This window comes from Prunus avium, chromosome 8, assembly GCF_965620075.1.
Source record: "Prunus avium chromosome 8, drPruAviu1.hap1.1, whole genome shotgun sequence".
Lineage (NCBI taxonomy): Eukaryota > Viridiplantae > Streptophyta > Magnoliopsida > Rosales > Rosaceae > Prunus > Prunus avium.
In genome coordinates, this window is record NC_142291.1 from 8,363,947 (window position 1) to 8,386,111 (window position 22,165).

Consider the following 22,165-nt stretch of genomic DNA (forward strand, 5'->3'; position numbering starts at 1 on the left):
TGTGGATCATATGTTCCCTACATGACACGAAAAATTCAAGCATTACGGTCCCAAACATATAAGATAAACATAAGGAATAATTTAAAATGGAAACTTAAAGAATAAAACTCATACTCGATATAAGGTAGAACTTCCTCCGTATTCTCCAAGACATATAGATGTGCTTGGTTCAACAGGTCCCGATCAACTAAGTGATCGGTGCATATTTACATATCATTTTGTACCCTTCTAATTTATGATTTGGTTATGTTTTTGAGTTAAACTTGTGCTTTTAATAAGTTTTGTGTTTATTTCAGTGTGATAAGCTTGAGAATCACTAATTGCATTTTGGAGACAAGTTAGCTCAAAACGGTGTCTGCAGATCAGTCAACTTCACGGATTGGACTGTACTTGCTCAAGAAGAACCAGATGATGAGCCATACATCATTGGAAAGATACGGAAGTCTAGTTTCTGTATAATTTTACGGTTTATGATTCCGAGTCTTCTAGAGAAAGTTATACATGTTTTGGCAACTTAAGGTCAAATTCGGCAGCATCTGCGTTACTGGGCCAAAAATCACATTTGAAGGCCTTCCCGATTTTTCCTTGAGTTGGGCTGCATATGCTTGGAAAGATAATTCAAAGAGCTTCAAGATCCATATTTTTCCAGATTTTTCAGAATGAAGCCACAAGCCCAAAACGAGCTCACAAGTTGGCTGCAATGCATTGTCATGCATGACATATGTATGATGAAGTGTTGTTGATTGTGGGAAAGTTTGGTGAAGCATATTCAATACCTATTTTGAGTGGAATTTTGCAGCAGCCAAAAGATGATGAAGTGGGGGTGCAACACTAAGCCTAAAGACAAGAGGAATTGTTTTCAAATGCAATTGTGTGTTAGGTTAAGTTGGTGAATTAAGTGTAGTGTGTTAGGTGAAGTTAGTGTGTTTAGATAATTCAATTGTATAATTCAGATTTTCAACTTCCTTAGGCCTATAAATAGTGAGGTTTCCTAAGCTTGTAAACACACCCCAAGGGGGGGAGCTCTCAAACACTTCTCTAGAGCTCCCTTCCCTTCTCTCCCTCAAATTCTCTTAGTTTTGCTTTCTAGTTCTCAATTCTAGCTTTCTTTAATGTTTTCTTAGTTGTAATTTATTTTTCTTGTTATGTAAATTCTTTTCTTAAGTTTTCAAGTTGAATTAGTTTCCAAGTTTCAATTATGGTTTTTGTTCTTATTCATTATGCTTATAAGTTAATATGCTAGTTTGAATGATTGATCACCATTTAGGCTTGCATGTTAGCTATCTTGGTTTGAATTAAGAGTATACACCATTCTTTAATTCGAATTGAACTATGAATAGGAAGAGTATGTATGGACATTCGACAACAGGGATTAGATACATACTTGGTTGTTTAAATTGTTTTTCTATGCTTAATGGGTTCCTAATGCTTAATTTTAGGTTGGACAACAAATGATCAAATTAGGGAATTAGGAACACAAGGTTATGACCACACACCATGGCTTAATCATACTTTAGCTAGAATCAATCCATTAATCTAAATTGAACTTGGGAACTTATTTGCTTGAGTTACTTATTTCTTTCTTCCTTGTTTTATGTTCTTTGTTTTTGTTTCTATTTTGTGTAGGGAAACTAAATTGGATCATTCAATCACCAATCCCTGTGGAATCGACCTCGCACTTACATACGCTAAACTACCAACGGTTCGTGCACTTGCGAGTATCACAAGTTGAGGATGCAACTGAATCCATTTTGGTGCAGCTGTATCTACGCAACACTAAGCTCATTGTGCAACCTCATAATGGCTTTGAAACTCCTATCTTCTGACTTGATGGCACTCCAATTGTACTAATATCAGATAAATGTTCAGTGCAAAATTCTACAGCTTCTTCAGCTATATAACGCTCCGCAATGCAACCTTCGGGACGAGTACGGTTATGAACATACCCCTTTAGAACTTTCATATATCTTTCGAACGGATACATTCATCTAAAATATACTGGCCCACATAGACGAACTTCCCTGACAAGATGTACTACTAGATGAACCATGATATCGAAGAATGAAGATGGAAAGTATTTTTCAAGCAAACACAAAGTAACTACTACATCTTCTTCCAACTTATCTAGCTTGGAAACATCAACCGTCTTTGCACATATAACATTGAAGAAGAAGTACAAACGAGTTATTGCATATCTTGCAAGCTTCTCCAAAACAGAACAAATTGCCACAGGGAGCAATTGTTGCATTAAGGTATGACAATCATGTGATTTAAGGCCAAGAAGTCTTGAATCTTGTAAAGATACAAGATTTTTTATATTTGAAGAATAACCTTCAAGGACCTTCATACCATAGAAAGAATTGCAAACCGCTCTCTTCTCTGCTCTTGACAAATTCCAAGGCCCTGGAGGCAAACAAGTACTTCTTTCTCCATACTCGGGTTGCAAATCAGTTTTGACCCCATGTTCAATAAATCTAACCGAGCAGCAATCCCATCTTTATTTTTTCCAGGGATCTCCAGCAATGTACCAATGATACTATCACAAACATTCTTCTCAATGTGCATAACATCTAGGACATGCCTCACTGGAAGGTATTTCCAATACTCAAGATCAAAGAATTTTGACTTCTTCTTCCAACAAACTCTGTCACCATCATTTTCACCTCCACCTCCCCCTTTTTTCGAGCCCCATATGTAATTAATATCTTCAACCATATGCAGCACTTCTTCTCCCGTTAATGGCTCCATAGGCGTGCCATATTCAGGTTTCCCATTAAAAGCTGCACGTTGCCTCCTATATGAATGATTGATTGGTAACCATTTTCTATGCCCAATGTAACAAATTTTGTGGCCATTTTTCAACCTTTGACTAGGTGTATCATCGCCGCATATTGGACAAGCTTTATATCCTTTAACAACACAACCAGATAAGTTTCCATAGGCGGGAAAATCATTAATGGTCCACAGTAATGCAGCTCTGAGTGTAAAGTATTCTCCTATGTGTGCATCATACACTCCTTTAATCCCATCCCACAAAGATTTTAAATCATCAATCAAAGGCTCCAAGTAGACGTCTATATCATTTCCGGGTTGTTTAGGACCGGAAATCAATAAAGTCAACATCATGAACTTTCGTTTCATGCACAGCCATGGTGGGAGATTATATGTAACTAAAATAACTGGCCAGCAACTATATCTGCTACTTAGAGAACTGTGGGGATTGAATCCATCAGATGAAAGAGCCAATCTCAAGTTTCTCGGCTCATTACCAAACTCGGGCCATTTATCATCAACAAGTTTCCAAGACGGGGAATCCGCCGGATGAGACATCTGACCGTCAATTGATTTTCTAGCAGCATGCCAAGTCAAATTCTTAGTTGTCTCATGTGATTGAAACATCCTTTTAAACCTTGGAATTGGAGGAAAATACCACAACACCTTCGCTGCCACACCCTCTTTCAAGAATCCATCTTTGGTTTCCTTCCACCTTGAGATACCACAAGTAGGACAATTAGTTGAATCTTCATACTCCTTCCTATACAAGATGCAATCATTGGGGCATGCGTGGATTTTCTCATAACTCAGCCCCAATGCACACAAAGTATTTTTTGCCTCATACATAGAGGCCAGTATTGTATTTTCTTCTGGAAGCAACTCGCCCTGAAGTATCAATAATTCTGTAAAACATACATCACTCATCCCATGTTTTGCCTTCAAATTATACAACTTCACTAATGCCGATAACTTGGTGTACTTTCTACAACCAGGGTACAATGGTTGATCTCCATCCCCAATCACATTAGCAAACTCATAAGGATCGGATCCAAAATCACCAAAATCATTATCATCCATCTCTATTTCTTCAGACACAAAACTGTACCTACTATGGTTGTCATTTTCTTCAACATTTCTACTAGCATTAGTAGTTGGTTCCCAAGGTTCTCCATGAAATGTCCAATTCTTATAGCTTTGGTCAACTCCATTAAAGTATAAGTGATCCCTTATAATTCCAACCCCAAACAATTTCAAATTGGCACATTTAACACATGGACAACGGATATGCGTTATAGTTAGAAGATTTTCTACAGAAAATTGCAAAAATGCTTCCACCCCTAACTCATATGCCTTCGATCTTCTATCCGAGTGCTTCCATGACTTATCCATCTTGGACACTATATCCTATTATCTATAATAAGGTGAAAAGACAAGCAATGACTATCACTATAGCAGATTATATAAGGTTTTAATAGCAAATAATAAAGTATACAGACGACGGTTTTTAAACAACAACAGACGTATTACACATATATAGACGACGGGTTTTAAAAAAACGTCGTCTAATGCTAGCAAGAAACAGAGGCCAGCGAACTTTAACCACGACGGTAGTTAAAAAATGCGTCGTGGTATATATTTACATACGACGGTTTGTTAAAAAACCATCGTCGTATGCATAAAAAAGATATCGAAATCCCAGTTTATTTTCAAGAACCCAAAATATATTCAGAACACAACATATACATTAATTTTTATGTAGGGTATTAAGAACACGTATACTAAGCACGAAACCAACATATACTAAGCATGAAAACATTAAATCCATTCCCGATTCATAATAACATATAGTGATTAAAAGATCCGACAACATTAAATCCATTCCCGATTCATGAAAACATTAAACATTAAATCCATTAACCCATACCGTCGACAACATTAAAAAATCACAAAACCCTTTACCACAGAACTGAATATCATTCAATGAATTTACAAGCATGAGACTAGGGTTTGTACTTACAGGTAGGCAGAGCTCACAGATTATGGCCAACTTGGATTCGACGGAGTTGTAAACTTAGCCAACTTTGATTCGACGGAGAGCCCAACTTTGAATTAGAGTTGAAGTGAGAGAGCGGAGCGAAATGTTTTAGGTCACAAACTATGACCAACTTGGTTCAGGGTTACAAGTATAAGAGTTAGAGCGAAATCTGAAAATTTTAGGTCGAGGTGAAATTTTTAGAAAGTGCGCTTTTTAAAAAACATCAACGAAAACAAAAAAACAATCGTCGTTAAAAGTTCAACCTAAACATGACGCTTATTTAAAAAATGACGTCGTTGTAAATATCCTTACGACGCAAAACCAAACTACCGTCGTTAACATATCTAAAGAAATATGACGCCTATTAAAATAATTGGGTCGTGGTATCTCCATACGTCGTAAAAAAAAAACAGACGTATTAGAAAATTAAATAGATAAATATACCCTAAACCCTAAACCCTAAACCCTAATAAATAAAACCTAAATTATATATTTTTTTTTTAAAAATAATTTTTCAAAAGGGATTAGGGTTTTATGGCCTAAAATATCTCATCCATAAAACCCTAAACCCTAATCCCTTTTCTAAATTTATATAAACCCTAAACCCTAAACCCTAAACCCTAAACCATTAAAGTATAAGTGATGTTGTGACTCATGAAAACATTTCTCTTTTTTGTGGTAATTTTAAATTTGTATAACTCAAACTTAATTTTTTAAAGCTTAAGGGGGAAGAAAATATCTCAATGACTTCATAGGAGTTGACGTTGCATTTTTTGGAGTTATTTTAAATTTATTATGAATATTTCGAATTAAATATAATAAAATATTATTAATAAAAGCCACAAACGACGTCGGCGTTAATAAATTAACGACGTTGTAAATCATAATAAACGACTTAATTTTAAAACAAACGTCGTTTAAAGTTCAAACCATGGCCATTTTTACACAGAAAATGACGTACAAACCATTTTCCACGACCTAAACTCTTAACCTCTCGCCGTCTAATGTCAAGAAAACAACGTCGTCTATATAACCAATAGCATCGTTTGAAAAATAATTTACGGTGCTTTTTAAAAAAATATGACGTTGTTATGTGTGTACAATGTCATTTTAAAGAAACCACGGTTTAGAAATGCGCTCTTCGTAAATCATCGACGGAAAACGAAAAAAACCGTCGTTAAATTTGATGCTTATTACATCTATACCCTAAACCCTAAACCCTAAACCATAAAATATAAACCCTAAATTATTTATATATTTTTAAATAATTATAGAAAAGGGTTTATGGTTTTACGGCCTAATATATATTAACCATAAACCTTAAACCCCAAAAATAAACCTTTATCCCCCTAAACCCTAAACCCTAAACCATTAAAGTATAAGTGATGTTGTGACTCATGAAAACATTTTTCTTTTTGGTGGTAATTTTAAATTTGTATAACTCAAACTTAATTTTTTAAATCTTAAGAGGGAAGAAAATATCGCAATGACTTCATAGGAGTCGACGTTGCATTTTTTGGATTTATTTTAAATTTATTATGAATATTTCGAATTAAATAGAATAAAATATTATTAATAAAACCCACAAACCACGTCGGCGTTAATAAATTAACGACGTTTTAAATTATAATAAACGACTTAATTTTAAAACAAACGTCGTTTAAAGTTAAAACCATGGCCATTTTTACACAGAAACCATTTTAAAACAAACGACGTACAAACCATTTTCCACGACCTAAACTCTTAACTTCTCGCCATCTAATATCAAGAAAACAACGTCGTCTATAGAACCAAGAGCGTCGTTTTAAAAACCTTTTACGTCGCTTTTTAAAAAACTGTGACGTTGTTATGTTTGTACATCGTCTTTTTGAAGAAACTACGGTTTTTCACAACATAAAAACCTCAACAAATTTGGTTCAGCATGATCTTGGGTTTTTCACAACATGAATATTTTAAATTTTATTATGAATATTTTGAATTTTGATAGATATAAAGACGACGGTATTCTATATAATTATGTCGTTGCAAGTGTGATTACACGTCGGTCACACAATTTCCGTTATTTTAAAATAATGAAAACCTATTTGAAATTCATAGGGAAAAAAAGAATGTACATTATACATAAAATTTGCACAAAAACTTGTCTAATTCTAACCAATTTTGTACAAAAACTTGTCTAATTCTAACAAAATTTGTACATTTTATAAAAATGTTTAAGTATGCTAAAATTCCTCTACTCCATATGAACACAAACAAACTCTGCCCATTCTTTCCTAACTTCTTCAATGGCAGCTTGGGGGTATGGCGCTTGATCCTTTCCCTTGGCAAACTGCAGTCCATAAACAAAGATTAATCTCACAGATGACGCTATTTTTCATTTACCGACGTAGTATATATATTCAACGACGGTATTTTTAATTTACCGTCGTTGATAATATAAAAACCCATATAAAAATAAATCTGAAAATTTTCTTCTTACCATCTTCTCAAATTCCAGGGAAGGATCCAAGATGATGTCTCTCATAAAGCGCTTGACATAATACCCGCATTCTACATTGCTTGGTTGCTTTGGAGTGCCGGGCATAGTTTTCCAAAGAGGTGCTTTACGGCCTACTCTGCCTATGTGTGAATTATACATTTTTAAAGCACTGTTCACTATGTTTTTCCTGTCCTCATCCACAACTCGATTTCCAGGCAGTGGATCCAGAAAATAGACGGTCTCCTTCTTTGCTCTCACAATGATCAAGACCCAATGACGGCTGCACAAAATAAATATAAAGGTTAAATAGTTTTATATGCAGAGCATCATACAAACAAAATCCTGTTTTTTGTTTGGAGACTAACCCTGGATTGTAAGGCATCAGGAAAATCTGTTCACCATCTGTTTTTTGAAGACGACTGGCTACGATACGTGATCTTTCAGTTAATGAACTAGCGTCGGCACTAACTAGAGCAGGGTCTAGAAAGCCAACCATATTTACCATATTTGCAGCTTTCAAATGATCAAATAGGCACCTAAATATATGAATTGAAACCATGAGTGTTTTTTTTTTTCAACATAAAGGAGAGTGTCAAATGAATATTTGATAAGGACAAACCTCATATATACTGCAACTACAGTAGCCCCAATTTCCTCCATGCCAGCAAATTGGGTAATATCTTCATGCAAGACGAAGGTATTACGATCTATGCCATACACCTCCTTCTCAATTGTAAAGGTCATAGCCTTCTTCTGAGGCTTTAGTGTCGATTCCACATAACTACAAAGGGATTGTAAAGAAGATGGCAACTCCAGCTTTGAATAATCTGGTACTTCAGTATCCTGTTTGAAGAAATAAAGCAACATAAAGTGACGTGGTAAATAAATAAATACGACGGTTTAAATAACAAACCGTCGTATGAAGTTAAGTTACACGACAGGGAAAAAAATACCGTCGTAATGAATACTTTATTACGTCGTTTAAATAAAACCGGCGTCTAATTAAAATGCAAAATTCATAATTAATGAATTTACCTTTTCAATTTGCTTTTCTCCAACACTGGATTGCTATTTTAATAAATAAAGAGATATATATAAGAAAGCTTGTAGGGCTCCTGCTGTTTCTCCAACACTGAATTTACCATTTCTTCCTGCTCTTCCCCATTCTTGGCAGTATCCTCATCAAATTGTAGGGCTCTAACATCAAGTGCCCCAAAGCAGCTTGCTTTGTCCGACATTGGATTTTTGGGACTTTGCCCTTGGATTTGGGACATTGTATTCAGTTTCAGCACGCTTGGATCAAAATTGGGGATGAGTTTGGAAAGCTGACTCAGCAAATTTTCCCTCTCAGCTTCTACCAATTGCTTGGTCCTAGCCTCCATCTTTAAACTCTCTTCCCTTGATCTGGCCTCCATTTTCAAAGTCTCTTCTTGAAGGACAAGTCTTACACTTTCCTTCAATTGATCGGCAAACCTTACCTTCTGTTGTCTAGGTAAATTGAAGTATTGCTTAGGGGAAATCCCAGCCCCTACCCCTCTAATTCTTCCTGGATGCTCGGGACCCAAAGCCAATGTCAACACATCATTGGTTCCTGATAGAGAAAGAGTGCCTTCAGAGACTTGCTTTTGCAAATCATCCTGACAAAAAGACATAATAAAAAGTCAGAATAAGGAAACAAACGACGGTTATTTATAAAAAATCGACGTAATATAATATTTCACACGACTTAATAACATAACAATCGACGTAATATAATATTTCAGACGACGCTACCTAAATACCGACGTTATTAATTTATTAACACGACGTCAATAATAAACCACCGACGTCTTATGATATAATTACAAAAACCAGAGTAGTGATTCCAGATTCAGACCTTTAACAACATGTTTTAAAATATTTCGACGTAGTAATATTTTTCATACGACGCAAAAATATAACAGCAGACGTAATAAAATTTTTTAAACAGAGTGAGTAGGCTTACAATTAATTTTGCTTTCTCTGCAGCCTTTGGATCCGGGATGTTACCATGTTTGTCTTCTCTAGCTTTTTTCCATAAGGTAGATCGATCAATATCTACCCCAAGCATGATTTCCTTCAATTGCTCCTTAAAACCAACATATCCTTTTCGAGACAATCGATCATTGTACTCAAGTTTCTCCCTCCTCTGTGATTGTTCTTCATGCACAGCCTCAAATTTTTCAGATAACCATGAAGCTACAAAGGCATCCCATTAAGCTTTCTCTATGAATTTGTATGTTTCAAGGGGTTGCCTTAATTTCTCCTTCTCCTTGATGAATGGAAGGATATGAACCCTCGTTAGTGTAGACTTGAAATCCTTCCATTTCTTGACCGCAGAAGATAGCACCATTTTCTTGCCCCCTTGACCAACCACAAAAGCCATGTCAACGGCTTCCCAAATCTGCTCTTTTATATCCTTGGATATTTGAGCCCATTTCTTGTCCACAAGTGGGGCTCTGGAGCGTGCCAACACACCAATGTAGGACTACATTTCACTATGTGCAAGGCCAAATGGTTAACCCATGTCATTGTACTCAACAACAGGCTTGATTTTCTGAAATTTTCTCTTCACAACACGGGGCATTGTGCTTATACCCCGACCTGACTTTGGCTCCTCAGAAAATGTTGCCGTGCTGCCTGGTTCTGTCTCAGAAGATGAAACAAACTTCATCTTCTTCGATGACTTGGCTTGAGGATTTACAACTCTAAGCTCCTTAACTTCATTTTTTTTCAAGCTAGACTCCTTACTTTGGGATTGAGAAACCATGGTTACAGACAAATCAAACCTGCAAGTGAAAATATATCAGTGAAATAAAGAAAAAACACGATGATTATTTATAAACTACGACGTATTATAATATTTCAAACGACGTAAGAACAAAACATTCGACGTAATAATAATTTTTCACGACGGTAATTAACCATAGACGTGATAAACTATTACAACGACGTAAATAATAAATAACCGACGTCTTATGATATAATCACAAAAAACAGAGTATTAAATATTACAACGACGTTAATAATAAACATTCGCCGTGGTATTGAAAATAAAACGACGTAAATATTAATATACCGCCGTCTATACCACAAAAACAAATTAGGAAAAACGTAAAATATTTTCAACAGAAAAATAATTAAAAAGATTTTCAAAACAAAAACCATTGTTCAGAGAAATCAAACCTGCGATGAATATATCCTTAAAAATCAAATACAAAAAAAGAATATCATTTTAAAAAACAACGAAGAACACTTTCACACGACGCTAGGGTGACTGACGAACCGTCGTGGTCTATAAATCTAACCACGTAAATAACAAGCCACCGTCGTCTTATTTAGTTGAAGTAAAAGAATCAGAGTAGTGTTCAAACTTGGAAACTTTCCTTCTTTGTCTGCAAATTTTATCAAACTTGGAAAGAAAAAATGTAAAAATATTTAAAAACATGAAAATGATATGCGCATGCAAAACAGGAACAAAAATCCTTCCAGAAATGCTTACCCTTTGCTTGCAATGAAAGCTTTCTCCTGGAGTTTGGTGTTTCAGTTCAGAGACGAAGACGAAGAGGAGAGGAAGAGGAAAAGTTTTCTCTCGGAGATAAGCTTGAAAGTTTGAAACAGCGCTTTGAGAATGAATAATGAGATAAGCTTGAAAGTTTTTCTCGGAATTGGAAACAGTGCAAGTAGGGGTCAGGTAGGCGAAAAGTTTAAAATAATAACAAACCGTTTCATAAAACGACGCTATTAATAGAAAGCGCCCTAGTATGAAACATTATACGGCGCTATAGGTTAACATCGCCCTATAATATTACTTTACACGACGCAAGGTTTTAATTAACCGCCGTTTTTATGTCGAATTACACGACGCATTTTTCTTCAAAAAGATGAATCACGTCATTTCCAATTTACCCAACGACCTTATACTCAATAATAACGACGTGAAAAATACATACCACGTCGTTTTAATTACTCATACCGACGTGTAAAATTTTTAATTACACAATAAATTATTTTTCCAAAAAATGACAACGTCGTTTTTATATAGCGTCGTCGTTAATTTATTTATACGACCTTATTTTAGGTTTAAACGACGTTTATATTTTCATATAAACGTCGATAATTTAAAATAACCGATGTGGTATATAAGATTTGTTTATAAATAAGGGTTTTTCTGTTCTTATTTCGTCTTCATTTTTCAATTAGGGTTTCAACTTTTTCTTGCCCTTGGCTCTGTCTCACCTCTCTGTAGGCACATCACCTCTCTGTCTCACCTCGTTTGTGCATCTGAAACACACAAACACGCACACATCATCTAAAAAATTATCTTTCTGCACCCAGAGGTCCTTCACTGACTTGTCATTCTTGTCTCGAACAGAAGGAGAACAAGGTCCTTCACTGACTTGTCATTCTTGTCTGCATCAGCCCTCTTTCTCAGCTCCTCCATGATGGGGTTCTCTGGGTTGATCTCCATGGTCTTCTTGCTCGACATGTACCCAGCCGCTCTGTTATCCCTTAAGGCCTGAGCCTTCGTGATTCTTTCCATGTTGGCAGTCCAGCCATACTGATCGCCTATCACCAAACAGCAGGGAGAGTCTACCACACGGTCAGACACCACAACCTTCTCCACTCTGTCACCCAAAACATCCTTCACAACCTTGCAGAGTCCCTCAAACTTCTCCTTCAACTCTTCCTTCTTCTTTGCCTCGTCTTCACTCTCATCAAGCTTGAGACCTTCCTTGGTGGCTGAGACAAGCTTCTTGCCCTCAAACTCCTTCTAAAACATTGCCTTTGTTCATTCTGGTTCGATTATGATGAGGAACAATGGTAAAAAATGAATAATGGTTCGATTATGATGAAGAACAGAGTTCATTCTGGTAATGATAGACGAATAATGGTAAAAAATCTGTACGTCGTTAATTTAACAAACCGTCGTCGTTAGTAAATTATAAGGACAGTAGAGTTATGGATACCGTCGTAGTATAGTATAATTAAAAAGTCGATAAATTTATATTTACAGTCATGGTAACTTAATTTAAATCGGTGAATTTTTTTGTAATTAACCATCGTAGATTTCTTTGAATTTATGCGTCGTTGACTAAGAAAATTGGGTCGTGTTTATTAATTAGTTAACACGGCATCTTATTTTTATTTCATTGTCTTTACTTTCTACGGCGGTGATTTCATAGATGCCGTCGTTGTTTTTAGGTTCAGATTTTAACTCTGAAAATACCTTTGTAATAAGACGACGCTTTTTTAATTTGGTGCGTCGTGGTTTAAAAATATCTATACGTGTAACCGATTTTTAGGTGTTTAAAGTATGTTTCTACGATGGGTTTCTATTACTGTCGTCTTTTAAAAAACAACGACGGTTTTTTGGTCTACCGTCGTTGTTTACTGGTCGTCTTTTGCCCTTTTTGTAGTAGTGTGCGCTACCACACTCGCGGGCAGCACGTGGGTGGCTTGATAAATTTTCGATGGCGGAAATTTCTCAAATACCCAACAATACCTACACTTACGTGATCAGGGCAACTAGGGAAGCAACTTATACAACTGGGCTGACCTCCAATTTGGCCGGGTAATGGCCAGAAAATCACTTCAAAGACCGTAATTTTCTAGGTTTAAGATCGAACTTCCAAAACCCCAAATCGACCGAAACCAACTACCAAAACATCAAAAACACACAAAGAGAATGAAAAAGCACACCTTACTTACGGATTCCGTTGCTAGAATCACTGGAAACGACTGCAAAAATAGTGACTTTTCTCCTCGTTCCAGTCGCTTCACGGCTCGAAATCGGGTCTAGAAAATCAGTGGGTCATGTAGAGGAGGTGGAGAGGAGTGTTTTGCAAGTCGTGGCATCATATTTGGTGGTCGGACAACGATGCACCGTTGTCTGAAACGGCGGCGTCGTGCGGGAGTAGAGAGAAAGGAGAGAGAAAGTCAGGGGAGAGAGAGAAAGCAGATCGGAATTTAAAATCCAACCTCAAAAAATTTACATGTACAATTATGCCATTGCACTTCCGTTGGCCACAACTTCTTCGTTAAAACTCTGATTTGGGCCTACTACGTGCCTACAAACTCATGAGAGCGAGCTCTACCCAACAACGCAACTCAAATCCACAAAATCCTTTCCAAATTGAGAGTGACCAATTTACCCTTACCCTTAAGGATAAAAATGTAGTTCCATAATTAAATTTTTAATTTAATAATTATTTTATGTCGGGATGTTACATAAAGCCTAGCTCGGACCATAGGCCCGACCCATTTGAGCCCACAAAGGCCCAACCCGGCTTTCCCATCAAAGCCCGGCCTGTAGGCCCAAATTTAATTATATTATATTATATATATATATATATAACTTATTGTATTGGGTTAATTGTATTATATTTCCTTCTCTCTTGCTAAAAAATAAAAGGAAATGGAGAATTCAACGCACAAGTGGTTTTGAACCCCTACCACTTTCATCCCACTTCCACACCTTATCCATCATGCTACAGACAACTTTATGATTATATACTACAAACACATCTCATCGAGTAAAGGCACATCAGATCCTCTCTTTGCTATTAATTTTATTTATACATTTTGTCTTTTCCATTGAGCGATACGTGTCCATTTTTTAATTAATACTCGCAGAAACCCCAAGTGGCCCCCGCAAATCCCGGGTGACATATCTAAGATAAATCCCCTCTAATCCAACAATCTCCATAATTTTCACTTCAGGATTCCACTTCTTTTTTAATGTAACAGAGAGGAGAGAGAGGAGGGAACTCAATGCCATTATTAATCATTATTAACGCAAAACTATGCCACACTTCTATCTTCCTCTTTCTTCTAGCAGCAATGTCTGGTTCTGATATCCCGTGTGGAGCTTGCATATTTGAGACGAAAATGTGTGAGTGGCTGCATTTTTGCACCACATTTAAGCAATGAAGATTCAGCTGCCCATTTCGCACCCCGTGCACATGGTTTTTGGCGCATCCAGGATATCCAAGCTTTTATCTCATCTTCCCTTCAGAGATCATTGCAGAGTTGCGATGACCATAGCTTATGAAGCTCATGCCAAGCTTGAAGATCCTATATATGGATGCGTTTCGCAAATTTTTTCTCTCAAACAACAGGTTAATATCAAGTTATATTCAAATTGTATATATATAAACCTAATTGGGTATTCAGATTGAACATATAAGCTTTTGCTTTGACTTACAGGTGGTCAACTTAGAAGCACAGTTAGCTTCCCTCTAGGATCAAGTAGTTCAAAGCTTTTTGTATGACTCTCTTATAGAGGTTTCATCAAACACCTTGCCACAACTGAATTCAAGCCATATCAATAATGTTGGAGCTACATCAGACTATGTCAACTTATAAGGCACTTCTTTCATGTCCTCTTTTGGAGCTTTACAGTGAAGAGAATGTTACAAGGAGTTTATATGAAATTTTGTTGCATTTTTCTAAATTTTAATTTATGTGAATTTTAGATAATTTTATGGGATTTTAGTATGAAATATTGGCTAAGTATGAAAAATGGTTTTTCGGAATAAGAAAACTTAAGATAATTTTTGGCGGCTTTTATTCCTTACACATCAAATAAGTAAACTTGATTTTATGGGAATTTAGTATGAAATGAAGTATATATTGACTTAATGAGCCATCATTTTTAGCCTAAATCGTATTTTGCACTAAAGCCGATTTTTCATATTTTGATTTGGTGAGAATTTGATTTTCTAGTATTTTTATTTGAATCCAAATGGGGGGTGTACTTCCTTGTTTATATTGTAAACTTAAGTAAATGGAATAATATAAAAATAAATGAAAGTAAAAGGCCAAAGACTATCGTACTAGGAATTGATTCTTCTCTATCGACTCATCAAATAATCTAAATCCTAACGGACAAGTTCTACTTGTTTTGTTTCTTACCATTCTTGGTCATGTTGATAAGTTTTCGGAAATTGTGAAATGACGCCTATTTTGGTGGAAATTAAACTCGGGAATTTGATGCCCCAATTTCCATGATTTTTTTTGCGTGTCATTTAATAAATTCCGCGCTTAAGTTGCCAAACAAAGGAATTGTCAATTTCTCCTCTTGAATTCCCGACTTTTAGCTTTACCTTGATGTCTGTTTAATTAGAATAGAAGTATAAGTGTCCAAAGGATTTTTGCGAAAGTCTCTCTTCCACTTGTGCAGCCAGAGAGAAATATAGAAGTGCAGCACCAGCCAGCAAATTCTCAAAGTAGAAATGAGGGATTGGAGTGTTAATTGAGGACCACTTGCAAACTATCACATGTAGTTCGACTAGGGCTGCAATAGTTGTAAACGTGCGTAGAAAGGTTCTCAAATTATTATCGAATAGGTTTATATGGATTTTAGTTTTGATTCATTTGAGTCTATTTAGGTGAGTTTTTTGCTATTTTTAAAAGTTTTATAAAAACTGATATTTGTGAAAGTAGGGTGTAAATTTTGGCTCTTTTTTTATATATAAAACTCGTATTTTACCACCATTATCTGAGCAATTGTACATAAATGAGTTGAGCTGAGTTTTTACCTTTTTTAATAACTAAATATAACTAGATTTAATATCTTTCGTTCTTTTTTGTCTTTTCATGATTTCAAATTTAAATTTGTTACAATTCTTGTGGATTTCCCCCCTCCTTTTCTTTTCTGATTGATCTAATGGATTTCAAATGCACATAAAAAGGCAATTGATGATACCATTATGCTGGAAATATTTGAGAATATACCTGGTTAGAAGGGAACACAGCAACAATCATCTTTATATGGTTCTCGTTTAATTCCTTCAGGCCCCTTTTTGAATCAGAAATGGCTCATCACTTTGCGCGACGAGAGAGAAGTCGTCACGAGACGTAGAGCGATGGTTAGAACTCGCCGCATCTCTTCGTGTCGCAAACATTTGCGCGACGAAACGGCCTTAATCGCTTCTCCTTTCGCGAGACGAAATACTTTCGTCTCTCAAACATTTGCGCGACGAAACTGTATTAGTCGTTTTTCCTTTAGCGCGATGAAAGAGCAAAAATAAAATATATATTTGTCAATTTTAATTTTAATTTTACCTTTTTTTTAAATTTTGTATTAGTGCGATGTTTCGTTGCGCAAAAGTAAAATATGTTTGATTTAATTTTAATTTTACATTTTTTTTTGTAATAAAATATATTTGATTTAATTTTAATTTTACGTTTTTTTGTGTAATAAAATATTTGATTTAGTTTTAATTTTTCGTTTTTTTTGTAATAAAATATATTTGATTTAGTTTTAATTTTACGTTTTTTTTTTGTAATAAAATATATTTGATTTCATTTTAATTTTACGGTTTTTTTTGTAATAAAATATATTTGATTTAATTTTAATTTTAATTTTTTTTTTGTAATAAAATATATTTGATTTAGTTTTAATTTTACGTTTTTTTTGTAATAGAATAAAATTGCAATATGTCCCTGGCCTCCTCCCGAGAGTTTGATCCAAGGTCTCCGTCAGGATTTGAAACCCCACATCCTAGGGAGGATCCACAGAATTGAGCGGAGTATCGGGAGGAAGCTGGGAGGCGGACTCTTGGAGAACCAACTGGCTCTTCTCCGTCATCGTCGCCTGTTTAACATAACATAAAATATTAATTAAAAAATTCATATAATAACCATGAAACTTGAATGCGTAAGATAGAAATTAAAATTAAAGAATACTTATATGAAGGGACTCCACCAACTCATTCCCAAGTTGAACATAAACGTCGCCAAAGACGTTGATTTTCGGGAATTTGGACCCTCCCCCCCCCCCCCCCCCTTTTAATTGAACAAAAGAAGAAAAATGTTAATACGAAAAAAAAAACAAATTAATATTAATAACATATTAAAAAAAAAAACAACTTTATTATTACCCGCCACCGCGCCTCCATCCTATATGAGAAGGGCCTAGAACCGGAATGGTGGAGTAGAGTCTTCTTGTCCCTATTGCCCTTATTTGCTTTCGCCTCCCAGATAGGGCAACAAAACCCTAAAAATAGGGTAAGGCACGACAAAGGTAAAGCCTTACCCTAAAAATAGGGTAAGGCAAGGCATGGCAAGGCAAAGCCAAACCCTAACAAATAGGGTAAGGCAAGGCATGGCAAGGCAAAGCCAAACCCTAACAAATAAGGTAAGGTAAGGCAAAGAAAGTCAAGAGCAAAGGCAAGGTCAACGAGCATGACCACAGCAGAAACACACTAGCAAAGGCATGAGCAACAATACTGGCACCAACAAGAGTAATACAAGGCACTGGTACCAGCAAGAGCAACAAGGCAGAGACATAACAGGCATCATCAACAGCAATACAAGGCACTAGCACCAGCAAGAGCAATACAAGGCACTAGCACCAGCAAAAGCAACAAGGTAGGGACATAACAGGCATCATCAATAGTAATCAACACTGTCCCTCACAAGAGTCATAATAGGCAAGAGCAATAACATTGTCCCCAGGAAGAGACCTAACAGGTATGAGCAACGGTACTGGCACCAGCAAAGGACATAGTAGTCAGCAGCAATAACAATGACAAATACTTCCATTATTGCATAGACAACTTCTCTTCACTCCCCCTCTCCCCCTGAAGAGAAGGGGTCGATGGAGCCATATGATCAATGGTACTTGAGAAACATGCACTAACTAACACTGAGATGTAGCAGAATCAGCCATGACAGATAGGTGGTTAAATTGCAGCGGAATAGATGAGCAGCGGTGTCACTCCCCCTCAAATCCGACGATGTATGAGAGTCGAGATTTGGAGAAAGTAACACCCAAATAAAGTTGCAACACTCCCCCTCAAATCCGGCACTAGTAAAGGGTCGAGATTTGGAAGAAGAGAAATTGAAATAATAGTAAAGAGACTCAAGCATGCCAATCTTGTGGCAGAAACAAATGCATTATGGGAAGGTGGTAGGGAGGTGGATGAATTTGTATAGATAGGGTAGGTGATGTTGACAAATGCGAGAGGTGTTGATAAAGGAAGAGACATATGGTGCAAACCAAGTCAATAAAATAAAGGATAAAAAAAGAGGCAAGACATCCAGCATGTGGGCAAGAGAAGAAAAGACAGAGAGAGCTCAAGAGATAGAGCTAATCACAAAGGGTGTTGGCGGGCAGAGAGAGAGAACATAGAATATTGAATATAAAAAGTGAAACAAGTGGAAGACAGAGTGCATGTGGGATATGGGCAAGACAAGAAGCCGGGACAATGCTAGCAACACGAAGAGAGTAAGTAGTTGTGCAAAGGGAACAACGGCAGTGTGGATTGGCCGGGATAACTTTGAATGAATTGGTTTTAGGCTGGTATGGTATGAGATTGCAGATGCCAGACGGGCTTGGAAACTTAATTGGAAGGTTGACTTGGGATGTGATACCAAGTCTGTAACACAGAAGAAGAAATCACGGCAGATATGGCTCGACGAGCGTTGACGAGGCTCGCGGAGGAAAGCAACGACTCAGTGAGCGGTGACGAGGGTCACGGAGTAAAGCAACAGCTTGGTGAGCGGTGACGAGGCTCACGGAGTAAAGAGACTTGTTATGAAGTTTCAAAGATAGAGAAGCCGAGACATCAAGAAAGACCATAAGATGAAGACCCATGATGGGTTAGGAATGAGGAGTGCCAACGACTCTCAATTTGGCAGAGGTTATCACAGGGGAACACAGTGGAGCATAGCAAATACACAAATACGGTAGATGCACGAAGACATGAATGACACGAACACTGCGACACAACACACAAACCCAGAAGGGCACACAGGGCACCGGTAGGAAAAAATATGAGGCTAGAACACGGGTGAGCACAACACACGGGTCACCAGAAAAGTTGGCTCTGATGCCATGTCAAACAAAGTAGGGTAAATATTTAGTTATGCTCAGATACGCTCATATTCTTATTCTTCTTCAATATGAAGGTATTTATACAAGTACAAAGATGTGTTAACCCTAAATAAAATAGGAAATATATCTAAATTACAATAGGAAGTAAATCTCAATTACAATAGGACTAAATAATAATTGGTAAGTAACCAAAATTCTAATGAATAAAGAACCAAAATCCTAACTAAGTAAGGACTCGCCAACACTTCTGTTATACCAAAAATAAACGTATTAATTGAAATTGAAATGAAATTAAAAAAATTTAAATAAACATTAGTAAGAACTCAGGGCAGTCGTCACCGCCTTATGACTTCTTATAAGGTCTGACATCTGCACAACTAAACAAGCATTCAAAGTTAAAACCTCCTTGGCCAAATTTTTATTTTTTATTTTTAAAATAATCTCAACAACTAATAAGAACAAATTCAATATTAAACATATTCATTCACCAAAATACCAACAACTCAGATGCACAAACTCATGGATTAAAATTCTCCAGATATCAAACAAGTAGCAAGCAATTTACACTTTCAATTCTAACATATACAAATATTATAAAATAATACAATATAATACAATACACTTTCAACTCAACTGCACTGTCTCAAAAACGATGCAATCCACTCAAATTAACGACGTCACTTGGTTAAAGAAAATCTTGGAAAGATTTAAAAAAATAAAATAAAATAGCAGAAGATCATGCATTAAAACAAATACAATTTCAGTTTCAGAAGTCTGGCCTATATAAAATCATCGATGCCCTTCAAACCCTGCTTTCAAATATTGCCCTTACATTCAAATATTGCAGCTATCTATAAGTGTTGGGGACTGTGGTAATAACACATATTTTCCAATCAACTACAATTTAAGATTAATTCTATCGTGTAAAAGGTTAGCACCACACACAACAACACAAATACTTTCAAGCTCAAAACATTCGAAGTTCAAAGGCCGTGTACACGCTCCCCTTCTTGCGAAGCTCAAATCTCAGTTCACAACATTTTTATAAAAAAAAAAAAATCAATTAGGAAAACTTAATTGCAAAATATACTAGAATAATTTCTACCTAAATAAAAAAGAAAAACAGGTGTTTTGCATCATTCAATTCTGTGAAGAGTTAAAACAAGGAACAAATAGATGTATATTCAAAAATTCAAGTCATGTGTAATAGGAATTTATCCAGAAACCCAGAAAACCCAAACTCAGTTGGCAGTAAGCAAGGGGAAAGCTAAAAATTTGCCAAGAACAGATATGCTAAGAACAATATATATAGTCCGTTTATCTCAATTCCAACAACAGATATGCTAAAAACAGAATATAACAGCTCCAATCAAATCTGAAATCTAACAGCAATACACTTACAAAATCACAAATCCAACACCACAAGGCAATTTCAACACCTCAAATCAAAACTGAAATCAAAATCCAATACAAAAAGGAAATTGAAACAAAAAATCCTAACCAACCATCAGACTAAGCAATTTCAACACTTACAAAATAAATATAGAAATTGAAACAGCAAAACAAAATCACAAACGCATTAATAAAATTGAAACAAAAAGGAAAAAGGGAGATGCTACCTTCCTACAGACAGCGGATGCGAGAGGGAGGCGGTGGTGGTGACTGGCGAGACCGTGAGAGGGAGACGGAGATGGTGAGAGAGACACGCAGAGGGAGGGAACCTTAGGATTTCAACGATGGGGGGTTTGGGTTGGAGAGAGAGAGAGAGAGAGAATTTGGGTTGGAGAGTGAGGAAGAGAATTTGGGGTCAGAGAGGGTTTGTGGTTTGGTTAGCGGTCGTCAATGGGGGCGGCGAAGGCACAGCTGGGTCTGGCCTTGGGGCTAGCCGTTGCCGGCGGTGGTGGTATGGAGGTTTGGGAGGGCACGGCTGGAGGAAGAAGGAGGGTTGTTCGCGGGGGAAGAGAGTGACAGAGAGAGTGGGGTTATTAAGAAAAAAAACAGCCCCTTTTTACCATAAACAGGTCGCCTAAATTTTCAGGACCTTGCACGACGAAACAAACATATGCATAGCGCAAGGAAATATTTTCACAACTTGCGCGACGCAGAATCCCCTATTACGTCGCGCAAACACACCATTGCAATTGTTTTTTAAGCATTTTTATATTAGGTGAGAGAAAATTTTCGCTAACTTGCGCGACAAGAAACAACAGCGTCGCACAAGCTGAAAATATTGCACTCTGCACGACGTAAAAATAATCTGACGTCGCGCAAAGACTTTTTAATAAGCGGGAAGTGAACCGCCAAAATTTCGCGAACTTGCGCGACGAAATAGAGTACTGGCGTCGTGCAAACCCTAAACCCTAAACCATGAACCCTCGAAAATTATAACATTGCGCGATGTAGGATTCGTTGGCGTCGCTCAAAGTCAGGTTGCGCGACGTAGAAACCTAGGCGTCGCGAGATGAAATTATGCGTCTCGCAAGATTATTTTTTTTTAAAGAATGATTATAAAAATTACTGATGAATCATATTAAAAAATCTGCAAGTATTGTGAAATAATAAAAATAATTGATGATGAAAAGGCAATAATATAAAATACCTACGTACAAACTCAGCACGCAAAGCCTGAAAAGAAAAAAGGATAGCAGGAAAGCCACAAACATGTTTGATATATTTTGCTTTACTAGTTGAACATGTTCTGTTTTTCTTGAATGATCTTGAAGTGTCATCTAGAATGATCTTGAAGAAGTGGGGTATGAGAGCTGAAGATGTTGGAGTGTCATGAAAAGACACCATGGCTGAATTAACTCAAAAGCTTGATTGAGAGATGTGTTTCAAAATCAAAAGCTTGAATGAGTTTTATGGAAGCATGTGTTTCAAAATCAAAAGCTTGAATGAGTTTTTGTTGATTGGTTTTTATTTATTTATTTATTCATGTGTTCATCTCTTCAATTATTTTTATTTCTTTTGAGATATAGTTATTTCTTCACGTTTGAACAAAAAATAAAAGTTA

At 36.4% G+C, this 22,165-nt stretch overlaps 1 pseudogene; it reads right to left on the minus strand.

Annotated features, from left to right (window-relative positions):
- The window catches only part of LOC148291281 (uncharacterized), a 40,314-nt pseudogene extending 24,238 nt beyond the window's left edge, over positions 1 to 16,076 (minus strand).
- Between the last annotated feature and the right edge of the window lie 6,089 nt (positions 16,077 to 22,165).